Source organism: Schistocerca gregaria, chromosome 4 (assembly GCF_023897955.1).
Source record: "Schistocerca gregaria isolate iqSchGreg1 chromosome 4, iqSchGreg1.2, whole genome shotgun sequence".
In the NCBI taxonomy this organism is placed as follows: Eukaryota; Metazoa; Arthropoda; class Insecta; order Orthoptera; family Acrididae; genus Schistocerca; species Schistocerca gregaria.
This window is the reverse complement of record NC_064923.1, coordinates 496,699,559-496,724,257: the sequence shown is the minus strand read 5'-3', so window position 1 is coordinate 496,724,257 and position 24,699 is coordinate 496,699,559. Positions and strand designations below refer to the sequence as shown.

Sequence of the window (24,699 nt, the reverse complement as noted above, 5' to 3'; positions counted from 1 at the left end):
GAAGTCTTAATCTGAAGCCATACCGTCCAACGATTGTGCAGAAATTACTGGAGATGGCAGTCAGAAACATATAGATTACTGCACGTGTCTCTTGAATAACATACAACGAGGTTTGTTAGACCCTTTCCATTACATCATGCATGGTTTCATCTTCCCGGTCAGGTGAATTCACAGTCCACGAGGCACTGGGCAACGGGGAACTGCATGATGAAAAAATCGGCGTTTGGTGCGGTGTAACAGGAACACGCATAATTTGACCGCAGTTTTTGACACTACTCTCAACACGGTTACATATCCGGAAATTTTTGATACATTTTGTGCTCAACTCACTGAATATGAAAGACAATACTGCATCTTCCAGCAAATTTGGGTAACATGCCACACGTCTGAGGTATCCCTGGAAGAAATCCATGATGTCTTCACTGAGGAACGAACTGTCAACAAACATTTATGGCCACCAGGTTTGTCAGATGTAACAACATGTGATTTTCTCCTGTGCGGACCCTTGAAGAGCAAGATCTATGAAATAAACCCACACAAAATAGAGGAACTGAAAGAAACATCAGCTGTGATGTTGTCGCCATCAGTATCCGAACCTTAGCCGCGAGTATCTGAATATGTAGACGTGCACAGCTGTGTATTGATGTTGCAGGGTGTCACTTTCAGCATCCTCTATAAATGTATTTATCACTGTATTTTTCAGTTTCACTGCATTTTCTTTGAATTTACGGGGGATTCTTTTATCTGTGCCACCCTGTATTCACAATAGATTCTATTATTTTTTTTAGTTGCGGTACTGTCTAGTCAGGAGAATTAATGCCTAAAATTAAGAAATGGTTACGATAGAGTGAAGACGCTGCCGCGGTAGCAGCTCTTCGCAAACTCTGGATGCGCTAACGTGTTTCGTCTGGCATCAGCTTCTTTAAGTCGCGCGGAGCTGCCAGCAGCGGTGTGACGTCACGGGCGGCGTGCCGCTTGGCTGCAGTTGTGATTGCCCGTGTCCGCTGTGGCACAAAGCCGAAGCCGATTCACCGGACCAAGCAATTTTGTCTACTCCTCGGGTCATCTTATTAACTAACGGGCTTCCTGGCCATTTCCTAGCGATTACCGTTGAATTCTTTAAACTGTTTGTCCAGGAAAACTATGGGCGGATATTACAAGATCGGAGAAATGCCAGCTGACGGTTGGTCAAACTGTTAGAGCTGCCTAGCAAAAAAACTGAGGTATGGCGAAGCGGGGGGGGGAGGAAACTAGATGAAACCTGCCTGATTGAGAGGGTATAAGATGTGAGTTTTAAAATTGATGTTACTGCGTTAATAACAGAATCGAATCAAATTTATAAATAACTTGGCAATATGAGCCCACTAATCAGTGTAATGTTGTGCCCCCTCTTGCCTGGGAGCATTCACTCATTTGGTTGAGAAATAAGCTGACCTCCGAACTGGTCTCACACATATTCGATTGGGAGAGAGATGGTGGTGGTTAGTGTTTAACGTCCCGTCGACAACGAGGTCATTAGAGACGGAGCGCAAGCTCGGGTTAGGGAAGGATTGGGAAGGAAATCGGCCGTGCCCTTTTCAAAGGAGCCACCCCGGCATTTGCCTGAAACGATTTATGGAAATCACGGAAAACCTAAATCAGGATGGCCGGAGACGGGATTGAACCGTCGTCCTCCCGAATGCGAGTCCAGTGTGCTACCCACTGCGCCACCTCGCTCGGTGATTGGGGGAGAGACCAGGGATCTTGCTGCCCACGGGAATATCTCAACGTTACATTACGTTACATTAATACTTGTTTCAACATCACTAATATGACATTTCGCAATGATATAGAACGTGACACTTCAGCATAAGGTGTAGGTTAAATCAAACTTTTCTTTTTTACAGTTACTACTTCGTATCTAAAAATTCATCTATTGAGTAGATCAAGTAGTCATAGTCATGCAGAAATTCTTTTACTTTCTTTTTAAATGATGATTGGCTGTCAGACTTTTAATGCTGTTTGTTAAATGAGCAAAGACTTTTGTGGCAGCATAATTCACCATTTTCTGTGCCAAAGTGAGATTTAACCCTGGATAGTGAAGATCATCCTTTCGTCTAGTGTTGTAGCTATGCACTTCGCTATTATTTCTGAACGGGGATGGCTTATCAAGAACAAATTTCATAAGTTAAAATGGTTCAAATAGCTCTGAGCACTATGGGACTTAACTGCTGAGGTCATCAGTCCCCTGGAACTTAGAACTACTTAAACCTAACTAACCTAAGGACACCACACACATTCATGCCCGAGACAGGATTCGAACCTGCGACCGTAGCGGTCGCGCGGTTCCAGACTGAAGCGTCTAGAACCGCTCAGCCACACCGGCCGGCAATTTCATAAGTGAACATACACTGATAAGACAAAGCATTATGACCGTTGGCTACCGTGAGTTGAGCACCATCTGCTGCCGTTGAAGACACGTGACGTGACAACAGATATACAGGGTGTTACAAAAAGGTACGGCCAAACTTTCAGGAAACATTCCTCACACACAAATAAAGAATAGATGTTACGTGGACATGTGTCCGGAAACGCTTAATTTCCATGTTAGAGCTCATTTTACTTTCGTCAGTATGTACTGTACCTCCTCGATTCACCACCAGTTGGCCCAATTGAAGGAAGGTAATGTTGACTTCGGTGCTTGTGTTGTCATGCTCTACAGTACTAGCACCAAGCACATCAGTACGTAGCATCAATAGGTTAGTGTTCATCACGATCTTGGTTTTGGAGTCAGTGCAAAGTTTACAAATGCGGAGTTGGCAGATGCCCATTTGATGTATGGATTAGCACGGGGAAATAGCCGTGTCGCAGAACGTTTGTATCGAGACAGATTTCCAGAACGAAGGTGTCCCGACAGGAAGACTTTCGAAGCAATTGATCGGCGTCTTAGGGAGCACGGAACATTCCAGCCTATGACTCGCGACTGGGGAAGACCTAGAACGACGAGGACACCTGCAATGGACGAGGAAATTCTTCGTGCAGTTGACGACAACACTAATGTCAGCGTCAGAGAAGTTGCTGCTGTTCAATTTAACGTTGACCACGCACTGTATGGAGAGTGCTACGGGAGAACCAGTTGTTTCCGTACCATGTACAGCGTGTGCAGGCACAATCAGCAGCTGATTGTCCTCCACGGGTACACTTCTGCGAATGGTTCATCCAACAATGTGTCAATCCTCATTTCAGTGCAAATGTTCTCTTTACGGATGAGGCTTCACTCCAACGTGATCAAATTGTAAATTTTCACAATCAATATGTGTGGGCTGTCGAGAATCCGCACGCAATTGGCAAACACGTCATCAACACAGATTTTCTGTGAACGTTTGGGCAGGCATTGTTGGTGATGTCTCGATTGGGCCCCATGTTCTTCCACCTACGCTCAATGGAGCACGTTATCATGATTTCATACGGGATACTCTACCTGTGCTTCTAGAACATGTGACTTTACAAGTACGACACAACATGTGGTTCATGCACGATGGAGCTCCTGCACCCTTCAGTCGAAGTGTTCGTACGCTTCTCAACAACAGAGTCGGTGACCGATGGATTGGTAGAGGCGGACCAATTCCATGGCCTCCACGCTCTCCTGACCTCAACCCTCTTGACTTTCATTTATGGGGGCATTTTAAAGCTCTTGTCTACGCAACCCCGGTACCAAATGTAGAGACTCTTCGTGCTCGTATTGTGGACGGCTGTGATACAATACGCCATTCTCCAGGGCTGCATCAGCGCATCAGGGATTCCATGCGACGGAGGGCGGATGCATGTATCCTCGCTAACTGAGGACATTTTGAACATTTCCTGTAACAAAGTGTTTGAAGGCAAGCTGATACGTTCTGTTGCTGTGTGTTTCCATTCCATGATTAATGTGATTTGAAGAGAAGTAAGAGAATGAGCTCTAACATGGAAAGTAAGTCTTTCCGGACACATGTCCACATAACATATTTTCTTTCCTTGTGTGTGAGGAATGTTTCCTGAAAGTTTGGCCATACCTTTTTGTAACACCCTGTATGTAAGCAGAGCAGACACGGACGGGGGATTATCCTAGTGAAGCTGTGGGCTACAAATGGGGAAATCCATTGACATAACCGACTTTGACAAGAGGCAGATTACTATTACGCAGAGCCTGTTAACGAATATCTCGAAAACGGCGAGGCTGGTCTAATCTTCCCATGCTACTGTCGTGAGCATCTAAGGAAAGAGGCAGAAGCATAGTGAAACTACCACTAGGCGCTAAATGGTTGGACGTCCACAACTCTTCACAGAACATGGGGTTCGGAGGCTTGACTGCTCTGTAATGTAGGATAGATGGTGATCTGTGGCATCTCTTCCAAAAAAGAACAATGCTGGTGCACGTGCAAGTGTTTCGGAGCACACTGTTCATTGTACATTGTTGAACATGGAGCTCCGCAGCAGATCACCCCGACGTTTTCACATGTCGACCTAACGACATCGTCAATTAAAATTGCTGTGGGCGCGGGGCCAGAGGAAGTCGAGCGTCGATCAATGGAAACGTGTCGGCTCTTCGTGTGAATCTCATTTTTGCTACACTAGGTCGATGGTCGTCTCCACAAACGCCGTCATCGACGTGAATGGCGGCTCGAAACGTGCAGCGCGCCACGGACGCAGGATGGTGGGAGCAGTATTATGCTCAAATGTTCAAATGGCTCTGAGCACTGTGGGGCTTAACATCTGAGGTCATCAGTCCCCTAGACCTTAGAACTACTAAAACCTAACTAATCTAAGGACATCACACACATCCATGCCCGAGGCAGGATGCGAACCTGCGACCGTAGCGGTCGCGCGGTTCCAGACTGAAGTGCCTAGAACCGCTCGGCCACAACGGCCGGCCAGTATTATGTTATGGGAGACCTTGTCTTGCGCTTGCGTATGACCAGTGTCAGTAATCGAAGACATACTGACAGCTGCGAACCATCTGCATCGCTTCATACTTGATGTGTTCCCTGATGGCGATGTCATCTTTCAGCAGTATAATTGTCCTCGTCTCGGCGCCAGAGCCGTGTTGTAGTGGTATGACGAGGATTATAGCCAACTCATGCTGATGTCTCGGCGACCAAATTCGCCTGATGTATACCCTGTCGATCGCTATCGGTCGTCATCACCGCGTAAGCAAATCAGCGACCCGTTATTTACGCCAATTACGTGACCTGTGAGCAGACATGTAATGTCACGTACATCCACTAACCTACCAACAAACTGTAGGATCGCTGATACGCAGAATCAGTAATGTATATCGTTCCAAAGACGAACAAACAAGCTATTAAGCAAGTGGTCATGATTTTTTTGGATCCTCTGTGTATCTATTGCGAAGGTACTGTGAACAGCCCTAGTTCCTTAAACAAGTTTCTGTAAGGTTATCTTGGGTGGGATATAGCCATATCGAAGCAATGAATGAACATCACATTCATTCGTGGACATGCATTAACCTATTGAAAAATGACACTATCATACACTCACATGAGAGGTAACACATGAGGACACAGCATGTCTGTGACATGTATTCGTCGACACTAGAATACTTGTACTTTTTTTATTTTGCGAAAAGTGGTCATTTCTGAAAAATGGTGGCTGCTGTGTCACACAGAATGTTTATAACATGCAGCAGCATCCAGGCACAATCTAATTTTATTTTAATTTAAAACCACTGTTACCCGTTTCCAATTGACAAAATTCATCTCAGATGGCTTACACTCACTCACATTCAAAATGTATGGTACGCTGTTTTACAGATGTGTCGCCGTAGGTTAAGTAACTAGCGCTTTTGTTCAAGTATCGTCTTTAAGAATGTGGAATACTGTGTCTAACTGTGCGTGCTTCAGTATCAAAGTGAATGTTAGTGACTGGCGAAAAACTTTGAAACACAGTTTCCAGCAGTCATGTCACGTAAATTCTACTCTAGCGTAGAACTGTATCACAATCTCGAATTTCATAATCATTATTACACATCTCAGAAATATAATCCCTGCCTGCTCCATCACAACACGCCTATTAACTACACACTATACGTTTTGAATGTAAAATTATGTAACCCAGAAACCGTACATACTGTTTATTTTTATTTCTTTATTTTTTTTAATAAAAAGACATAAAACAACTTGTGGATAGTAATTGGAGTATTTTAAAAATACTTTTTATTTTCATACCATTCTCAGAGCGTGGGGCGGCGGGTGGAATAATGGAATAAGAAATACTGTATTTCTTCATTCGTCGCCATCTTTCACGACAGCCTGAAAACTATTTTTGCGGTCAGCCAGAAATCGATGGAGAACATAATGACCATAATTTCCAGTCTGAAAGTCCATATTTTTCTTGTACTTAATGAAATAAATGTTTCCACTCTTTATTTACTTAACGGGATGAGGCACTAAGATTAAAAATGAAAGTTTTGTTCTAACAGATTCATATATCTGATAAAATTTCACACGCACAACATAGTAATATTCCTGATAATAATAATAGTAATGCCTCTTACCATAAACAGCACTATGAGTAGTTCAGAGACGACCTCTACGGTAAGCTTTCATTTAATGGTCTTTCGCTCTGACTTCTAATAATCAAAGTCGATTGCTCGCCACAAAGGTCGAAAATAATCTCACCACTTGCCACGCGATTTCTTTAACGTTACGGGCGGCACACAAACAGTTACTTCCGCGAAATCTCAGCGATCCAAGACGGTGCACAGTCCTCGCAAGTTCACTTCCTATGTGTACCGAAAACATGCATTTACCACCAGCCTGGCTGTGACGTCATCCGAGACAGCCCGTAACCAGCCGTTTGACTGACGCAGACAGAGAGAGAGCTCGGTGCGAAATGTGCGTGTCACTGCCTCCTAGGCCTTATTTATATATGGGCGCTGCGGACGGCCGAAGGGATCATCTGCCGTCATCTGCTACATACCCCCTCTGAGGCGCCTTACCACGCTTCGCACGGCTCCCCCCGTCGGAGGTTCGAGTCCTCCCTCGGGCATGGGTGTGTGTTTGTGTTGTCCTTAGCCTAAGTTAAAGTTAGATTAAGTAACGTGTAAGCCTAGGGACCGATAACCTCAGAAGTTTGATCCCATAGGAACTTACCATAAATTTCCAAAATAATTGCTATATACCCAGGAAACATCATCTAAATGACCGCTTTTTTGACACATATTGTTTTATAACACTGTTGTGTATCAATTTACAGTCTTCGTATTTTCTATATCAATGGAGTAAAGTTGGCTTTAACTACCGAAAATGTTTCAGCTCGACTGTATGAAAACTTTATCGGCTACAGTTTTCAGAACCGAACCGACAGTAGAACATGACCTCTGAATTACAACTTTAAGAAACCTTGTATTGATTAGTATTCTAATTAAAGTCTTGAAACTTGATATAGCTTTATTATTTAATGGATGTAATCAAGAGCTGTAATCAGAACTATCTATCGTTAATATAACTGATACTTAATCTACTACTGCGTTTCTGTTCCAAATCCACGTTTCGGTAGATTACTTGAAAATTATTAGAAGTAGCATAATGGGGTCACGTAGTTAATGTTTTTTATGTCAAACTGAAGCTGTTTTCGACCAAAATGTTACTCCGATCAAGTTGAGACTTGTCACAGTTGATTGCAACATACATATGCACCTTCTGAGCAATTTGTGGCTCTCTAGCTTTATTAGTTAGCGCCACTTTAAACAATGTATTTAGGGAAACATATTCATCTGATCACTCTGAGATTTAACAATTTGCCGGCCGGTGTGGCCTAACGTTTCTAGGCGCTTCAGTCTGGAGCCGCGACACCGCTAACGGTCGCAGGTTTGAATCCTGCCCGGATAGATATGTGTGATGTTCTTAGGTTAGTGAGGTTTAAATGGTTCTAAGTTCTAGTGGATTGATGACCTCGGATGTTAAGTCCCATAGTGCTCAGAGCCATTTGAACCATTTAACAATTTGAACATTAATATACTGAACCCTGTATTAACAAAGTTTGTAATAGCTACTTTAATTTTTTAATTTCATCCTTATATTATGGCGTAACACTTTGTATGCTACGCACGAGCACGTTATGATGACGTGGTGCTAGTAGCAGTCCCGGCACACTCTCTCGTCTCTGTATCGCTCAAACGATACAGCGCTTGTTTCGCCACAACAGGACAAAAGTTGTCTTAGAGGTACCATAATGCTCAAAGGTATCCGAACGACATGAATTCACGAATTGCGTTCCGCCTGATTTGTAGCCAACACAAATAACGTAATTTTCTTTCCGTACAGTCGTTTCAGCATACAAAATACTTACTAGAGCAGACCACTAAAAACATTGCTCTGTGTGGCAATCAGTCCAGATGCAAATTAATACCGCGATGATGCAGATCTCAAGGAAATCGTTCATTATTATTAGATCTAACACAATCCTTAACACTAGTAAACTCAAATTTATTACAATAAATGACATTTCACGAAGCAAGTTTCAATTTGAAATTAGAATGGGAATGAATTCCCATGCTTCTTGACAGAGCGTTGGGGAACGATGCGGGAGACCCGCACCGCTGTACTAGGGAAGGTCCTAGTGGACTTTGTGCATGTTCGCATTTTTTAATCAGTGTTATGTCCTCTTTTCAATGGTATTATTGCGTGTTAGAGGTAGTGGTAACATAAGTATTCTTAAGGAAAACTGTTTTAAGTGTGTAATGCTAAAACGAATGCCATTGACTAATAATGTTAACAGCACCTGGTGAATATAAAAAAGCGAGTCACTTCCGGTTAATGAGTCGGTGCGCCTGTATATAATTTGTAACTAAACTTTAGACCAAAATCATATTTCCAGAAATACCTTGGTTACTTTGGCTCCAGTCCATGTGGTGGTGGCACCAGATCCTGCCACATCACCGACTCCAAGCTTCCCGAGTGTTAGCCAGCTCAAGAAACACACTGGCTGAGCAAACGTATTCCTCACTGTCGATTGTCTAATGGAGAATCGGCAACTTTATAGAATATGTTTGACAATAATGTGAGCATTCTTTTATTTCCTGGAGTGGTTCAGAATTATCCTGCTAAATTATCTTGATATTTTCTTGTAATTTGCAATATGTAATCCGAATGATTCTCACTTAAGATGTAAATTGCGTTATCAAAATTTTGACCTGATCTAGGAGCGTCGTTCCACATAGAACCTGCAACTAGTGTCACATCTTATGTTGCAAATTAGTTAACGATCAAATGGCCGTGAAAGCGTACCGCAGGCAGTACTAAGAGGTAATGTGGCTGCTTTGTGAAAGGGGAGATTAGTAGCCTAGTGAATGCTAAAATTGATTTATTCATGTGTGGCATTGAACAATGTGTTAACTGCTTTTCGTTTTGGGTTTACTCTCACTGCCACGTTAACGTATTTTCATGGCAGTCTGAAAATTCTTCTTCTACAGGACACAGGACTTCATATAAACAGAGAACCTATCGAGGTCAAAACTGCGTAATACCTTACTAATGAGTAAAGTCTTAGGCAGTCTCGTATTACCGTTACTATTTGTTTTATTAAATTAGACATTAGTCGTAATGTTTTCGCGGTAAGTTATATTCGTTAGTATTAGAAGAGTGCATGTTTTAATACTTCATAGACAAACGTAAGAGAAAAATTAATGATCAGACAGTTTTTGGGTACTACTCCTATAGAAAGCTACTGGTTCAGACATAAAGATAGCATCAATCCAAGTGAAATGCGCGTTTTCATCCACAAAGAAATTTTCTTCTTGCTTGTTCGATAAAGAGCGAGAAACGTCAATTTTGAGCTCCAAGGTCGGAAGAATAAGTGGTATATGGATTGCTTTCCAGCTAAGCTGTTATTAATTTGTAACTGGACTGATAGCCTTACAGAGCATTGTTCGCTAATAGTCTGTTGTAGTTACTATCTTGTATGTTCAAAAGAGTGAACCGAAAGGTGATTAAACGACCTTCAAGGATGTTACGTTATGTGGGTTGCATACAAATCGGGCGGGTGTCATTCGGATACTTTTAAGCCTAATAGTACATAATAACTGGCAAGGCAGATTTTAGATCAGGTAATGGCAGATCCCCACAGAAATACCAAACTTCCCACTGCGACAGATGACCGCACAACCAGGTACTCGTATGTGGAGGGTGTAAGTCAGAGTATGTTTTCCCATTATGTGTCATTAACGTTTTTTCGACTTAGAAATTATCATGTTGTTGTTGTTGTGGTTTTCAGTCCAGAGACTGGTTTGATGCAGCTCTTCATGCCAGTCTATTCTGTGCAAGATTCTTCATCTCCCAGTACCTACTGCAACGTATATCATATAATTTTATAAAATCGAATCATGGAATTTTATGTGTGAGTTTTACTGTTGGAATATACCAAAGTGTTGGTGCTTCATGAGCTCCACGAACAGCTTCTGAACGATTTCCGTTTAACGTTTCTTCTCTGTCAGCCTATGATTATCATCTCACTGATATAGGCACATATCTCTGTGCTGGACTGAAAATCGTAATCAGCTGTGAACATAATCTGCGCTTGTCACAAATCATCGACACACATGCTGCACTGACAAGGAGCAAAATCACTCCATGTATTTGTATTATTCTAATTACGATGATAGTCTTTATCTGATTTCTGGAATGTAATAGTGATGATGGTCAATAGCTGTTCATATAGGTACAGAACAACTGCTGTATAATTATAATTAGTTGGCCCAGTGAAACATGTTCAAGCATACTATTACTGCATGAATCTTGTGCATTGTAACTTACAATGATAGCATAGTTAATTAATTGCACCAGTTTCTATGTTACTGGAACGAGCAGAGTGCAGACAGCGTTTTCGCACACTAGCAACACCTGATGTAGTTTGCTTTGTCGTTTTCTTCTAATGCTATCGCAAGACATCTCAGTTGTTGATAACAAATGCCAACTGCAATGGACTCACCAATCGAATGCAGTTCGTAACACAAAACACCTTCATAGTGTCACCATATGCAGTACATTACGTTTTGTGATCTCGCTCTAGCCTTTAATTAAGATATTTTTTATTTGGCTAACCATACTTTTTGTGAAGTTAGGACAGTGTGATTCATATACGTATCTGGCGTTCTGATTTAAATTTCCCGTTATGTCCTTATATCGATTAAAGCAAACGCTATTGAGTGGGCTCAGTTGATTCCCCACGCCGTCCTCTCCAATGGTAGTTTCTAGCCTCTGCTTCACACTCATACCTCCTTGTCGATAGGATGGTTTAACCAACCCAACATCGTCCACTGAATGCAGTGTCTCACGAGGATTAAATGATCGGACTTCATCAGATTTGTCAAGATTTGGATGGAAGAAAGTGATAAGCCGTAAAAACGTCTTTCATCAAAGCTCGTTGGTCTTCATGAATATTGCGAATAATTCGGTCGGAATGATCCTTCTTGAAACGAGAGAACTATTTTGTTAGGTGATTTCTTTGATGTGCTTACCCTATACGTGACTAAAATGTTTCCAGCTCTCTTTGCTGCCTGCAATTATCTGTTAAATCCAGAAAGAAAAAATGCCACAAAAGTAAGACCGTTATTTTCCGTTCATGCTCCGTTTTCAAACGCTTAAACACCGTTATCATGACCTCCAACTGTGCCACGTTCAGTAAATGACAGCAAGAACGATTCTAGAACCTGAAATAAAAATAACTATTGATAAATATACTTATAGAAATCTGCAATGTAAAACACCAAAGATTATCTCAACTAACTTAAGCTCCAATCTATTTTGCCTGTAATGGTAGATTACATACTTCAGTATTTTTCATATGCTGTGCTACACGAACAATTCTCAGAACACTACTGACTACGCAGCTACGTCAGTCTAAATGCGGTTTGCAAAGGAAAGGGATGAATGAGCTGCGTTCAAACAATACCACAGCAGTTCAGGTGGAAAACGAGAGTTCCCGCCAAAATTTTCGCATCCTATAATGTTCCAAATTCGTGTAGATTGCCATTATGTGACTGTATTTCAGTTATTATAAAAGCCTGTCGATAGTATACGTTTGGTAGCCTAAGCAGCAGCTGGTATGTAGCAATGTGGACTCATTTCGAGTTTAAACATGTAAACAATATTTTATTTGTAACTGAAACTATATTTTTGGCTTTTCGTGGTTAGTTATCAGGGACAATATTTGCCGAATAAGTCCCGGGTCGCGGTCTAGAACAAAAATTTTCGTCATGTGATTTCAAGGTGACACTTTCTTTATGAAATGTCATAAGTTGTCATTAATTTAAGTTTATGAGCGTTAAAGTCTGTGTCAGTTCTAATGATAATGATGAGTTTCCTGATATCTGCATTAATTGTGGTGTTACGTTGCATGTAAACTGATTGGCATACGGAGCGATATGCGAGTTGCTGGAGTAATTACACTTCGCAATAAAATTAAAGGATCACTTTTTCGAAACCCTATAATTGCTTCACACTGCGACATTTAACTTTGAAACTTGCCTCAAAGATGCACCGGTAATGTGGAGAAAAGGCCAGAGCTCAGAAGTTCGCCTGAGGTGTAAGGTGGTTTAATAATTTCACAATGGCGCCAAATTTCGCCACTATTCTGACCAACGCCATCGTGAAGTGTCACACAATGGGAAGGTTGTTACACCTACATTTTAAGTCTTCTTTTGGAGGCTCCGCGATAGAGATCAGAACTGCGACGCCCAGCGTTGAAATCAAGTGGTTTGCTTACGGGTGGCCGAGGAAAAAAAATTCCAGACTTACAGCCGCTGCCAATCGACAAGAAAAGGTTGCAGGGGGTGGCATACAGTGCGTCAATGAAAACACCCCTTCTCTTGGGGCTTTCATTTGCGCACTTTTATCGGCAACAAAACGACAGTTTGCGGCGCGATATGCAACAGAACGAGGTTATTAACAACCTTTGATACTTCTGACACCCCCTTACGGTTCAACCATTCTCTAAGTAAATCGTGATGCTGTAACCGCATTCAGCATTATCTGTTTCGCGCCATTCTATGGCGTGGTCACTGGGAAGTGCGATATTGGCAAGAATGTGAATGAAACTACAAAGGATCCTTCTTTCAACACCCTCAGTATCAACCACGAACCTTTGTTGAAAACGTATCTTAACAGGAATGCACTTCAGGGCAGGCAACCCCTTCGACAACTATCCTGTCCTGCATGCCTGCAAGCAGGCGCTAGAGCAGGACTGTGTACAGGGGTTGCCTGCCCATAGGCGCCTAGAGAGCGAAGATATGGATGTATTTTTAACTTGCTCACCAAATTCGTGCAGATGGCATGCAGGGTGTTCCCGAAGTGGGGACGGGGACGGGGGGGGGGGGGGCATGAAAGAGGAGAGAAATGAGGAACAGAGAAACCCTTTGCCATTTCATTCATGCACATGTCCATACTGCACATCAACCCCCCCTCCCCACCCCAACCCCCACTACTGTGTTAATGCCCTAGAAGGGTGCACGACTGGAAAAGTGTTAGCACCCATTGCTGTTACAGTTCACATTCCAATTTCGTTGAAGAGTTTTGAATAGTCCCCAGAGAAAAAAAATGGGGCGTGCTACAGTCTAAAGCGGTCAGATAAAATGGAGTTGCAGCCTCAAAATGCCCTTACAAAAAGATTGATTGTGCAGGAGTTCCAAAAAGTGTCAAAGGTTGTCAAACACGTCGTTCTGTTGCACATCGGACTGCAAACTGTCATTTTCGACCGTGAAATGCGTTTAAATGAATGAATACCCCAAGAGAAGGGGTGGTTTCACTAACGCGTTGTACGCCACCTCCTGCGGTCTTCTAGTGTTATCTTGGTGTCTGAGGCATCGCCTAGCCCAAGTGTCATGTCGCAGGGCGCCACGCTTTTGCATCACTACAGAAGAAGGTTGTAGTCATCTTCGAGCCAAATAAGCGAATATTACGGAAATACTTCTTGAACTCAAATGGGAATCGTTGAATAGAAGATGACTTTCCTTTTCGAAACGCTATTGATAGATTCAGAGAACGGCATTTGCGACTGACCGCAGAACGGTTCTACCGCCAGCGAGGCACGTCTCATGTAAGGATCACGAAGACAAGAAGACAAGATAAGAGAAATCACGGTTTGTACGGAGACAAATAGACAGCTGTTTATGCCTCCTCCATTTTCGAGTGGAACAGGAAAGGGAATGATGAGCAGTGGTACAAGACATGTAACTTAATGTAACTTCAAAGCCCTACAATATAAAAAAAATTGTTTGCTAAGACTATTCATTGGTCTCTAGTGTGTCGAATCACACCAAAGTACTATGTTTTACGTCATGACACGTCATCTGCAGAAGACGCCACAGTTTCATGAGCTACGTCCAGTAGTTATACTGTTATGCATTACACATAATTTATGTCCAGTTCCTAAAAAGATACGCGACTTTACTATAACGCAAGACTAAAAAATTCGGCAGCCCCCGCTGCAAAAAGAAATTAACCTGCTAATTTACAAGAAGACTGCGCCCTAAACAGATCATCTCAACAATAACACATTAGTTTATATACAACTCTCTAATGGAGAAGAGAAGTGTCTTACTTTCATATAGAACGTTGTAAATATTTTTACATACACTGATCAAAAATTATATTTAACTACAAGAACTTAAAACCACAACGTGCGGCATTACGCGCAAAGATGAAAAAGCAGAAACAAACAACCAGCATACAGTAAATCACCTATGAGTGGGTTGCTATTTTTAGCCTTTGTGTGTAATAAGAAGCTTAATCTGTAAAAAGAAAGGATTTGTTATTTTTTATTTACTTTAAAAACTTTTAAAAAACGTAGTTTGCTATTTCATCTGGTTTTCGCCAATAGGCGGTGCTTATCGTTTCAGTATTGGAAGTCCTTTCTCTCTAATTAATTTGTAGCAAAAATAAATATATTTTTTGCTCATTAGGGCACAGAACATAAAACTAAGTATATGTTATAAATAGCTTGTCTACGGGTGATTCACTGTACGCTGGTTCTTTGATCCCACTTTTTAGTATTTGTGCGTAATGCCGTTCGTTGCAATATTAAGTTATTATAGTCAAGTGTAATATTTGATCACTGTGTGTAATACTGTTTACTACGTTTTGTATAAAAGTAAGACTTTCTCCATTACAGGACTGAATATAAACTAATGTATTACTGTTGAGATGATCTGTTTAGGGCGCAGATTTGTGATATGGCTGGTTAATTTATATTTGGAGTGGGGCTGCCTCACTTTTTGGTTTTGTGTTGCATTAAAGTCGTATATTTTTTTGGGAGCGGACATAAAGTATGTATAATTCATAACAGTAAAACTACTGGGCGTAGCTCACGAAACTGCAGCGTCTTCTGTAGATGACGTGTCATGACGTAAAGCATAGTACTTTTATGTAAGTCGATCCACTAGAGACCAGTGAGTGGTCTTAGCAAAAAATTCTTTGACATTGTAGGGCTTTTGAGTCTATGTTAGGTTCATGAAATAAAAAAGAATGTATTGTTTAGTCAATAAACACTTTATCTTCTATGCACTGGGCTGTCAGCAGCCTCTAGGATTGTACCTGGCGATCAGTTGAGTTTCTGCACACCAGTTGCCCTATGCTCGTCCTATGTGGCCTATTTACTGTTGTTGAGTCGGCCACAGTGCCGCTTTGATCTTCACTTCAGGTGTAATTTTTGTACAAAGGCTTTCGCTTGTATTGTAGCACTTACGGAACCATATGTAACTAGTAAGGCAACTCAGAATGACCTGCAGGATTGATAAATTGTGTAGGCTCTGGCAGTTGACCCTGAACGTAAATACTTTGTAACATATTGCACATACATAGGAAAGAAAAACAACCACTGTAAAACTACAGTGTTGATGTGAAACTGTTGCATACAGTATCTACAATATCCAGAACGATCTTAAGTGGAATGACCACATAACACAAACAGTAGCAAAAGCAGATGCCAGACTGAGATTCATAAGATGAATCTTAAGGAAATGTGAATCATTCACAATGGAAATGGGTTCTTAAGGAAATGTAAATCATTGACACTGGAAATGGGTTATAAGGCGCTTGATCGACCGCATCTTGAGTATTGTTCATCAATATGGGATACTTACCAGGACTAATAGAAGTAACAGAGAAGTTCCAAGGAAGAGCAAACATTGACAGACGTTACAAAAAAAGTCGTTGTCCAGCACAGAGAGGTTTACCACAGAAATTCCGAGAGAGAACTTCTTCCCTCATACATCTAACGAAATGACCACAACGAGAAAACTCGAGAAAGTAGAGCTTACCGACAATCATCCTTCCCACGCACCATTCGCGAGTGGAACAGGGAAGGAGGTATCAGTTAGTGGTACCAAAAGTACCCTCCACCACATACCGTTAGGTGGCTTGCGGAGTATATTATAGATGTGGAATTGCGTCCGGCAGAGGAGATGTGTAATCTCTTTTACATAACCCCGTTAAGAGAAATCCGTGATTATCAGGTCCGGAGATCTAGGTGGCCAAAAACAGAACACACGGTCGTCATGTCCACTATGACATATCCCACTGTTTGGAAGACGCTGCGCTTGCGCAACTACAGAGATTTTGGAAGTTTACATTTTACGTAACTCTTATCAGTGAATCGCTATGCATTTAGGAATTAAAGCATTTTGCATTCGCTATGTTTATTTTTAATTACTCTGCATAATGTACTCGATTGTACACTGAGATGACGTAAGCCATTGGAAACCACCTGGTATCTTATCGGACACCCTTTTCCCCGGCGTAGTGCTGTAACCCGACGTGGTATGGACTCAACACGTTGCTGAAAGTTCGCAGCAGAAATATTGAGCCATTCTGCCTCCGTAGACGCCAACAATTACAAAAGCGTTCGCGGTGCAGGATTTTATGCACGAACTGACCTCTTACGTATGTCCCATAAATGTTTGGTGATATTCATTTCGGCCGTTGTGCATGTCCAAATCATTCACTCGAACTGTCCAGAATGTTCTTTAAGCCAGTCACAAACATTTGTGGCCAGGTGACACGGCGCATTGTCATCCACAAAAATTGTGTCGTGTTTTGCTGCAAATAGCCTCCAAGTAGATGAACATAACCATTTCCAGTCAACGATAGGATTGGTTGGACCAAAGAACGCAGCCCATTCCATGGAAACTCCAGCCACACCATTACGGAACACCACCAGCTTGCATAGTGCCCTGTTAACAACTTGGTTCCATGGCGTCGTTGGGTCTGCGCCGCACTCGAACACTGCCATCAGCTGTTACCAACTGAAAGCGGAACTCATCTGACCGGGCCACGTTCTTCGGTCGTCTGAGGTCCAACCGGTATGGCCACGAGCCCAGGAGAGGCGCTGCAGGTGTTTCGTTGTTAGCAGAGTAACGCTGGTCGGTCGTCTGCTGCCACAGCTAATTAACGCCAAATTTCGCCGCTCTATGTAACGGGTACGTTCGTTGTACATCCCACATTGATTTGTGCCGTTATTTCACGCCGTGTTGTTTGCCTGTGAGCAGTGATATTCCCTAACCAAACTCTGCTATTCTCAGTCGTTAAGTGGACGCCGTCGGCCACTGCGTTGTCTGTCGTGAGACATAATGCCTGAAATTAGGTATTCTCGGCACACTCTTGAAACTGGATCTAGGAATGCTGAATCCCCTAACGACTTCCGAAATGGAATGTCCCATGCGTCTAGCCCCTTCAGTGACTGTTAATAACCGTCATGTGGCCCTAACCACATCGGAAACGTTTTCACACAAATCAGTTGAGTACAAATGACATCACTGTCATTTTTATCTTATATACGCTATACCATCGCCATCTCTATGTGCGCATGTCGCTGTCCATGACTTTTGTCACCTCAGTTTATTAATTACTTGTTTATTGAGCCAATCGCGCATCTGTAAAGATACTCCGTTTGCCTATGAGCATCTTTTCCCATCCGTTGTTGATGAGATGGTAGACAGTGCTTTTCAATTCGAATTTTAAGCGGAAGTCAACCTGTGACTCTCGATATTTTGGTGCAGAAGTGATACAAGATGTACACTACTGGCCATTAAAATTGCTGCACCACGAAGATGACGTGCTACGGACGCGAAATTTAACCGACAGGAAGAAGATGCTGTGATATCCATATGATTAGCATATCAGAGCATTCACACAAGGTTGGCGCCTGTGGCGACACCTACAACGTGCTGACATGAGAAAAGTTTCCAACCGATTTCCCATACACAAACAGCAGCTGACCGGCGTTGCCTGGTCAAATGTTGTTGTGATGCCTCGTTTTAGGAGGAGAAATGGGTACCATCACGTTTCTGACTTTCATAAAGGTCGGATTGTAGCCTATCGCGATTGCCGTTTATCGTATCGCGACATTGCTGCTCGCGTTGGTCGAGATCCAATGACTGTTAGCAGAATACGGAAACGGTGGGTTCAGGAGGGTAATACGGAACGCCGTGCTGGATCCCAACGGCCTCGTATCACTAGCAGTCTAGATGACAGGCATCTTATCCTCATGGCTGCAACGGATCATGCAGGCACGTCTCGATCCCTGAGTCCACAGATGGGACGTTTGCAAGACGGCAACCATCTGCACGAACAGTTTGACGACGTTTGCAGCAGCATGGACTATCAGCTCGGAGGCCATGGCTGCGGTTACCCTTGACGCTGCATCACAGACAGGAGTGCCTGCAATGGTGTAATCAACGACGAACCTGGGTGCACGTATGGCAAAACGTCATTTTTTAGGGTGAATCCAGGTTCTGTGTACAGCATCATGATGATCGCATCCGTGTTTGGCGACATTGCGGTGAACGCACATTGGAAGCGTGTATTCGTCATGGCCATACTGGCGTATCACCCGACGTGATGGTATGGGGTGCCATTGGTTACACGTCTCGGTCACCTCTGGTTGGCATTGATGGCACTTTGAAGAATGGTCGTTACATTTCAGATGTGTTACGACCCGTAGCTCTTCCCTTCATTCTATCCCTGCGGAACCCTACATTTCAGCAGGATAATGCACTACCGCATGTTGCAGGTCCTGTACGGGCCTTCCTGAATACAGAAAATGTTCGCCTGCTGCCCTGGCCAGCACATTCTCCAGATGTCACACCAATTGAAAACGTCTGGTCAATGGTGGCCGAGCAACTGGCTCGTCACAATACGCCAGTCACTACTCTCGATGAACTGTGGTATCGTGTTGAAGCTGCATGGGCAGCTGTACCTGTACACGCCATCCAAGCTCTGTTTGACTCAATGCCCAGGCGTATCAAGGCCGTTATTACGGCCAGAGGTGGTTGTTCTGGGTACTGATTTCTCAGGATCTATGCAACCAAATTGCGTGAAAATGTAATCACATGTCAGTTCTCGTATAATATAAGTGTCCAATGAATACCCGTTTATCATCTGCATTTCTTCTTGATGTAGCAATTTTAGTGGCCAGTAGTGCAGATTGCCCACGGATCGGGAGTGTGGGAGCTGGCGGCGGGCGTCGAGCTGAGGCGCACTTTGCCCCCTCCTCCCTCCCCCCTCAGTGCAGCAGAGTAATTGCGAGCATTGTGGGCTAATTAGTGGCCGTCGCGGCCTTCCGTCCGCCAATTACGGCAACGGCGGGCAGCGGCCAGCGGCCGCACGTGCTGGCCAGAGTCCACAGCCGGCCAATGGACGGGAGGAGGCGCCTTTCCGGGAATCGCCGCGGTGACTCGGCCCCAGACGACCACCCCGGCGCGGCCGGATGCAGACTAGCGCGCCGGCACTTTTAGGCGGTTTCCCACGCTCATACACAACCAGTACTGGGCCCGATCTCACCCGCTCACTCCAACACCGTCTGTCTCTCCCACATTCACTATCAACAGCTGGCACGAGTGGCTCATGTAGAATGTACACAAGAAGAGCAGGAGAGTCAGTCAGGAGTGATAGTCAAAATTCTAAAAAGGTGGCATAAGTACTCATTTCTACCAAACAAAATACATTCTAAGACAAATAAAGAAATAGAAAACAAGATACCACGAATGAATTACCCAAATGTGACGAAAATCGGCTGAACGGTTTGTGTTAGGACGTTCAAACTGCGTGATTGGCCGCTGGGCATGATGGGAATTAATACGCGCATGGACAAGCGCCTTATCGGCCACTTGCACGTGAACTTCTAGTATCAGCCGCACGCAGTTACGTCAGCAAGTGTATGGGCCTGAAGATGACGTTGTTACAACGTGGAAACTAATTGCCAGAATAAAATCGACACCTTAAAATACAGCTGGAGACATTTCTTCATTTTTAATATAAATTTATACTAGCTGACGTCCCACGGTCCTCTATTTCAACTATGGATTTTCGAAGATTGCACGTGAAAATGTCACGGTACACGCGCCTAGGCGTATAGCGCTTGTGGAGCCCTACTATGTGAGAAGTAACAGCCTAACTGCGGTCAAAGGAAGTTTGCGACCGACTTCAGGCTGAAGACAACCGATCCGACTGTGGCAGCAATCAATAATTTCATTCACAAGTTTGAGAGAACGGGTAGTGTTCGTGATGACAGTGTCGGCAATTCTGTAGTCCAAAAAGGGAGAAAACGACTGAAAACATCGAGAAGACACGCGCTGTGTTTGAAAACAGCTCCACAAAATCGATCAGACGAGCTACACAAGTGGGACTAAACCGGGGGTCGCTGTGACAAATTGTTGTTGACGATCTGCATCTCTTCCAATCAAAAGTTAAAACCCATCAGCCACTAAGCCCAAGGGCCATGAGGCAGCGGTTGTGTTTCGCCAACACTATTGTCCACCGAACTGACGAACAGGGCTTTGATGTGAATATGGTTTGGTTTAGCTACTAAGCCCACTTTCATTCGAACGGGTTCGTCAACAAGCCAAAATGGCGCATTTGGGGGATTTAGAATCCGCATTTCGCGATCGAGAAGTCTCTTCACCATCAATGGGTGACTGTCTGGTGTGCAGTGTCCAGTCACTGAATATTCGGTGCGAAATTCCTTGATGGTACGGTGACTACCGAACGGTACGTGAAGGTTTTGGAAGACGATTTCATCCCCAGTATCCAAAGTGACTCTGATATCGACAAGATGTGGTTCGTGCAAGATGGAGCTCGACCCAATCGAAGCAGGAGAGTGTGTGACATCCTGGAGGAGCACTATGAGGATCGTATTCTGGCTCTGAGGTACCCAGAGGCCACTGGCATGGCCGTCGATTGGTCGCCATATTCTCCGGATCTGAACACATGCGACTCCTTTTTGTGGGACTATATTAAAGATGATGTGCACAGCAATAACCCGAAAACCATTGCTGAGCTGAAAACAGCTATTCAGGAGGTCATTGACGGTATCGATGTTCTAATACTTCAGCGGGTCATGCAGAATTTCGCTATTCGTCTTCGACACATTATCGCCAATCTAAATGTCATTATCTAAATCCAGATATCTATCGTGACGTTTACATGTAGAATAAAGTGTGTGTACGCCGTAGTTTGTGATTAATATATGTTTTTTCATGTAGTTCAATAATTGTCGCTCTGTAAATCTACTGGTAAACAAATTATTACAATTTTAGAAATAATGGATGATTTATTCAAGAGCAAGAGCTCCACAAATTGCCCAAGTAAATAACACGTTGATACAGCTCTGGCCATTATGCAAGCATTTATTCGGCTTGGCTTTGATTCATAGAGTTGTTGGATATCCTTCTGAGGAAAATTCTGCAAAATTCTGTCCAACTGACGCGTTAGATAGTCCAAATCCCAAGCTCGTTGGAGAGTCCTACCCACAATGCTCCAAACGTTCTTACAGTGGAAGAGTCCGCCGACATTGCTGCCTAGGTGAGGCTAGCAACCACGAAAACAAGTAGTATAAACTCTCGCCGAGTGAGGGCGTGCATTATCTTCCTGAAATGTAAGCCCAGGATGGCTTGTCATGAAAGGCAACAATACGTAGAATATCGTCAACGTATTGGAAGAGTGTTTAATGCAGGGAGAAAACAACCAACTCTTTGATGTGTTTTTATATTAAGGTATCACATATAATATTATCTGCACTTATACCCGTTACACACCGTATATAAGTGAAACTACTATGTCAAAACAAATTCATATCCAAAGTACCTACCGGGTTTCAGAATATGACTACGTGAAAACTACAAGACATAAAATGAATGGACACACATCAATGGACAGAGCACCCCTCCATGTTTCAATTCGTAATACGAGCCGTGGCGTAGTTGCCGAGCTCGCCACTAGCGACAGGCTAGAACAGACAGGCTAGACAGGCTAGAACAGACAGGCTAGACAGGCTAGACAGAAAAAACATCCGCTCCCTGTTTCCCCACGTAATTAGTTCGCGGCCGCAGACAGGCAACCCTATGCAAGATTTCCAAAGCAGGCTGCTTGCTGTTTCACCTTCCCAGGAAAGCAGCATTCACTTCAATGAACTGCACACACCTATTAACGTTTGTCGCGCCACAAATGGTGCTCACATTGATTACCTGTAATGTGAGTTAAAAAAATTGTAGAGACGCTCTATCCACTGATATGCTTCTATTTCCTGTCTGTCGTGTTTCATGCAGTCATCTTCCGGAAGTGCAGATATATTTCTAATAACTATGTGTATTATACAAGTATGCATTTATTTACAAATATATGTATATTTATAGAAGAGAGTATATTTGTTTGTATGTAATTCATACAGATCTACAGTTGTGTCCCTATCTTGATGAAATTACATATACTTTACCTTCAAGACAAGAGGAAGATCACTGTCTACATAAGATTTCGTAATTTGACTTGAAACGTATACGTATGTAATACGTAAATGGGAAATGTTGTTATCAAAAATCTTTAGTAGTTCTTGGCCGATTTATTTCAAATTTTTACACGATCCGCCCACGACCGTTTGGACGTACAGAGGCTATATATTTTTAATACACACAATACGTACATATTCATAAAACATATAAAGGAGAAACATTATTGCCAAACATCTCGAAAATTACTTGACCGATTTACTTCAAAGTTCTTGGCCGATCTACTTCAATTTTTTACGTTCAGATGAAACAGTTAAGAAAATAAATAAAGAATTAAATGTGTAACAAATGAATACATCGCGTTATTTGATTGTAATTCCTGTCAAGAGAATAAATTACAGCGATAATACTCGTCTTCGATATTGTACCATCAGACGTTACTTACTTGCTGAACCAGAGAAAGCTAGAGAATTTGACGTAAACAAAATTTCAGACTTTTATTTATTGATTAGTTTCCGTTGTTACACATGACATATCACCTAGAAGATATTTTAGTCCGTGTTTGACATTTGTTTTTATTATTCAAATCCAGTGCCATACAGACGCAAAGACAGGTTGTGGTAAAGTACCAACAAAAGTCACTACATCGCGGACTGATCAAAAGATCGGACAGGGGTCGAAATTTCCCGCAGCGTGACGTAAACTGTTCGAACAGTTCGTGTCGTGCTTAAATACAGTCCTACTTGAAAGGCTGGTAACTGAGCAGTACAACAGAAAACGCATTCTCCGAAAACACAAAGAGATACTTTCCGCAAAATGTAACAACAGATGGTCTTCGCATTCATGGAAAATTTGCTTGAAGAAATGAATTAAAAATGCTAATAGAAAATCATTTTGTTCCTATCGAAGTTCAACAGAAATATCGAGTTCAGTTTATCGCAGTCCGCATTATCGAAGCTCAGTTTATCAAATATTGATAACAAAGCACAACTCAACTTTCTCCGAAAGCATAAGTTTTAAAATCCCTTAAATTACCTATTATTATTTGACGGTTGCTTAGTGTGGATGTTACGAAGCGTGGTTGTTAGCTTGGATTGCCATCTGTCAGCCTAGAACCTGGTTTTATGAGTGTCACAGATGAGAATGTATTCATAAAAAAAAACAATGTTTCAAATCGTTCAGAGCACTATGGGACTTAACATCTGAGGTCATCAGTCCCCTAGAACTTAGAACTACTTAAACTCAACTAACCTAAGGACATCACACACATCCATACCCGAGGCAGGATTCGAGCGTGCGACTTGCATTTGCTATGAGTATCAAGGCACAGGGCCAGTCACTCTATGTGGCAGACATTAAACATCCCGAACGACGCCGGGCACTGCAGCTAGTATGTAGTGCATTATTACCCGATGTAGACTAGCACAATTTTCTTTCACAACTTTTCGACACATTTTTATATTCGGTATCGTTCCAAAATACCGGATGGGTATAGTTAAAGTGCAGCTACTCAAAGAGGGCCGTGTTGCAGTCATCATACGGTAGCGAATCGTGGCAGATAAGCTGATGCGTCATTGCGAATCCGATCTAGGCCAGGGGAAAAAAATGGTCTCTGTTTTGGCCTTCGGTTCAAATAAATGGTTGAAACGGCTCTATGCACTATGGGACTTAACATCTGAGGCCATCAGTCCCGTCGGCCGAGGTGGCCGAGCGATTCTAGGCGCTACATTATGGAACCGCGCGACCGCTACGGTCGCAGGTTCGAATCCTGCGTCGAGCATGGATGTTTGTGATGTCCTCAGGTTAGTTAGGTTTAAGTAGTTCTGAGTTCTAGGGGACTGATGACCTCAGAAGTTAAGTCCCATAGTGCTCCGAGCCAGTTGAACCATTATCATTCCCCTATACTTAGAACTACTTAAACCTAACTAACCTAAGGACATCACACACAT

The 24,699-nt window shown here is 42.9% G+C and overlaps 1 protein-coding gene across 2 annotated transcripts in view; it reads left to right on the top strand.

The window, feature by feature from the left end:
- The window catches only part of LOC126267048 (collagen alpha-1(III) chain-like), a 178,255-nt gene that overhangs the window by 68,149 nt on the left and 85,407 nt on the right, over nucleotides 1-24,699 (top strand). The gene's annotated exons all lie outside the window — the stretch shown is intronic.